The sequence below is a fragment of the Vulpes lagopus genome, chromosome 4 (assembly GCF_018345385.1).
Source record: "Vulpes lagopus strain Blue_001 chromosome 4, ASM1834538v1, whole genome shotgun sequence".
In the NCBI taxonomy this organism is placed as follows: Eukaryota; Metazoa; Chordata; class Mammalia; order Carnivora; family Canidae; genus Vulpes; species Vulpes lagopus.
The window spans coordinates 43,017,327-43,021,651 of NC_054827.1; positions in this window are offsets into that span (position 1 = coordinate 43,017,327).

Below are 4,325 nucleotides of genomic sequence, written 5' to 3' on the forward strand. Positions count from 1 at the left end.
GAAAAGCTCAGCAGATATTTTAATAGCTTTGTGAGGGAGATATCTGAGGGGGAGTGCTAGACACACACACACACACACACACACACACACACACACACCACACTGTGTGTTGGGAAATTCAAGGAGCAGATCCCAGAAATCAGGATGAACTGAAACTCAGCTTCCAATTATCTTAAGGCCTCTATTGAATTAATCTGATCTGGAATTCCTGGTATCCCTAGCCACCTGCCAAAAGCAAATACAAATCTTCTCTAGCAAAAGATAACATTATATCAGATTTAAATTATTTCTGTAATAATCGATATACAATGTTCTTGTACACAACAAAAAAGAAATAGGTTTATGAGGAGTCAAGTCAGCTGAAACCTAGAGAAACAAAAAACAATAGAAATATACCCATAAGGATCAAAATAGTGGAGTTCTTCTTACTCAGAGGTGTTAAAATAACTATGCTGATTATGTTCCAAGAGACGAAAAACAACTCAAAAGAGCATTGGAAACTATAAGGCAGAACTAAATGAAAGTTATAGAATTAAAAAAGTAATAACTTTGGTTATTATTATAAGAATTCAGTATATGCATTTAACCTATTAGACACAGCTAACAAGAGAATAAATTAGAAAGAGGTCAGGAAAAAATATCTAGCATGAAGCCTTGAGAGACAAAAGGTAAGAAACCATAGAAGAGGAAGTAAGAGGGATCCCTGGGTGGCACAGCGGATTGGCACCTGCCTTTGGCCCAGGGCGCAATCCTGGAGACCCGGGATCGAATCCCACGTCGGGCTCCAGGTGCATGGAGCCTGCTTCTCCCTCTGCCTATGTCTCTGCCTCTCTCTCTCTCTCTCTCTCTGTGACTATCATAAATAAAAATTTAAAAAAAAAAAGAAGAGGAAGTAAGAGGAAGAGGCAGAAGGGATTAAAATATGTCTAAATAGAGTACCAAGAGAGAAAAGAGAATGGGGATGAAGCAATATTTGAAGAGATAATGGTAAAGAATGTTCCAAAATTGATGAAAGATATGAAGCTACAGATACCATCATCCCAATGAGCCGCAAGCAAGATAAATACAAAGAAAAATTTCCACGTAGATACATCACAGTAGAACTTCTTGGAAACCAAAAACAAAGAGGAAAATATACAAGTGCAGCCAGAGGAAAAGAAGCTTTCAAAAGAATAACACTAAGACTGGTCGCAGAATTCTCAATAGAAACAACAGAATCCAGAAGATAAGAAATATCTTTGAAGTGGTTAAAAAAAAAAAAAAAAGATTTAGAAACTACTTGATAAAAAGCAACCTTACTAATTCATTCAATCAGTACATATCGTGCATCCATTGTGTGCCAGGGACTCTGTTAGACAATGGGCGTATAGCAATGAAAAGGCACATTGCTTAATTCAAGAAGCTCAATAATGGTACTCAACCCTTTGCTCAACAGCTTTCCACACTTGAGCTACATAACATATTTCCAGCATTAATGGGGGGGGGGCTCCTCACAGAGCAACTTGAAGAAGGTGGGGATTCAAGGATACACATCAGAACTTGAAGGTGTGTGTCATTTTAAAAGCATCTCCCAAATGATATAATACTCTCCCTTAATCCCCTGCAGGATGTTAGATGTATTGAGAGAGAAGGTGTAAATATTTGCACTGTAATAAAGTAAAGTCATGATCAGTTACCTAACCCAATCATTTAACATTGTGCTATGAGTACAATGATAAATAAATCCTATTTCCTGACTTCAAGATGCTTACAGGTCAATGGGAGAGACAGCCAAGAGAAATCACTAATTACAACACAGGGTTTATTATTTAATATTCTTTGGGAAACAGAATGGTACGAGCATGATCTCTCTCTGTTTCACTATGTTCTTATAAAGATTAAGTGAGCATATGCAAAATATTTAGTACCATACAGCGCTTGGAATTTTAAGTAACTGTTAGTAAATATTGGCTATTTGTTTACAAGTGCCAGAATTCAACTTTATGTCGAATAAGCAAAAAAGGTGGGATTTTCCTAAAGACACAGGCATATACCAAGAAACTTAAGGACAACAGGGCCACAGGAAAGGATCCAAATGAAATGAAGAAAATTAGTAGAAATGGGCAAAGTACCATCTCTCCTCTTTCCTCTCTACTTTCTGCATTCATTTGGCTATCCTTCTGAAGCCTGGACTTCTTTTTTTCAGTAAAAAGGCCAACTGCGGCCACCCCCTAACTCCTGAATTTATGGTCTGTGGTCCAGCCATATACAGGGACTGCTGACAGTTTTACAGATGCCAATTCTAAAACTCCCGATTATGACAGACACTCACTTATGATACAATTAGTTTGGGGGGAGAGGTGAGGTCAGTGATACAAACATGATTGGAGGGACACTCGGGTGGCTCAGCGATTGAGCATCTGCCTTCAGCCCAGGTGTGATACTGGAGTCCCTGGATCGAGTCCCACATCGGGCTGCTTCTCCTTCTGCCTGTGCCTCTGCCTTTTTCTATGTCTCTCATGAATAAATAAATAAAATATTTTTAAAAAGAAACATCATTGGATAAAAAATAAATAATATAGCCCTTTTCGTATTCTTTTCTATGCCTTCAATTAAATACTACATATGGTAAGCTAAGTATATTCTTAATAATTGATGAATGCAGCTCAGTGATGTGAGCTAGTCAAGCTTCCCTTCTTCCAGCATATCTAGAAAGTAAGACTTTGCTTTAGAAGTATGTAACAGATCCTTGGTAACTAGAATTTATAATGGATGGTCATGTGCAAGATTCTTCCAGATGCCCTATAGGCATGAGATGATATGAACAGCGGTCTTGGTCTGTGAAGCTAGGAGGGGGATATGGTATGGCGTGCATGGATGCCTGGACAGAATGGGTGAAATGAGATAAAGAGAGAGGATGGCTAGGCCTATGTTCCCAGTTGCGATTGACTGAGGGGTAAGGTCTCAAAGTGGAAGAAACATATTTCCAAAAAGCTCTGGCTGGTAGAAGTCTGGATGACAGCTGCATGGCTCTGAGTTCCAGCTGAGAGACTACAACATAAGACTGGTGGGAAGTCTATCCACCATATTCTGTACATTTGCCCTCTGAGGGTTCAGTGTAAACACCTGCAGAGGACAGCTGGGTCCAGTCAAATCATTGTTCAACCAGAGCACCAGGAGCAAGCCAGGATAAGATCCTCGACAGGAAAACTGCACAGAAGAACCTAACTGAGACCTATTTCTTTTTTTTTTTAAGACTTTATTTATTTATTCATAGAGATACAGAGAGAGAGAGAGAGAGAGAGAGAGGCAGAGACACAGGCAGAGGGAGAAGCGGGCTCCATGCAGGGAGCCCGACGTAGGACTTGATCCCGGGTCTCCAGGATCATGCCTCGGGCCACAGGTGGTGCTAAACCACTGCGCCACTGGGGCTGCCCCTGGGACCCATTTCTCAGGATATGACACAAACTGAATGGATCCCAGAAATGCCTTGGGGTGTAGAAGGAAGGGATAAAAGAGGTTAAGCTATTTTCTGAGCATGTGAAAACTGAGGCTCATCCTGGGTTTATGGTATTCACGGTGTTCCTCAGTTACACCCTGAGCTGGGCCTGAGATCTTTGACACTAAATAAAAAGAAACAATTTTATGTATGAAACATTTGCAGACAGAGGTTACCCTTTTATATATGTAAAGTAAATCAAGTTTTAAAAGATCATCCTTTTTAAATTGGGTTATTAACTTTTTTGCTCTTGAGTTTTATGAATTTTATTTTTATTTTTTTTAAGGATTTTTTATTTATTTTTCATAGAGAGAAAGAGAGAAGAAGCAGGCTCCATGCAGGGAGCCTGACGTGGGCCTTGATCCTGGGTCTCCAGGATTACACCTCGGGCTGCAGGCAGCACTAAACCGCTATGCCACTGGGGCTGCCCAAGTTTTATGAATTTTTTGGAAATTTACCAATTTACCTACTACTTGATGGTACAGATATTTTCTTCCATCTTTAGGTTAACCTTCCATTTCATTGCTTGTTTTCTTTGTGGGGTGGAAAATTTTTAGTTTGATATAATCCTACTTGTCTATTTTTGTTTTTGTTGCCTGTGTTTTTGGTGTCATATCCAAGAAATCACTGCTAAGACCAATGTCATGAAGCTTTTAAAAAATGGGCTAAATACTTGAATAGACATTTCTTCAAAGAAGATATACAAAAGGCCAATAGATTCATGAAAAGATGCTCAACATCATTCATCATCAGGGAAATGCATATCAAAATCACAATGAGATACCACCTCATACCTGTCAGAATGGCTGTTATCAAAAACTCCAAAGGATGATAAATGTTGGCAGGG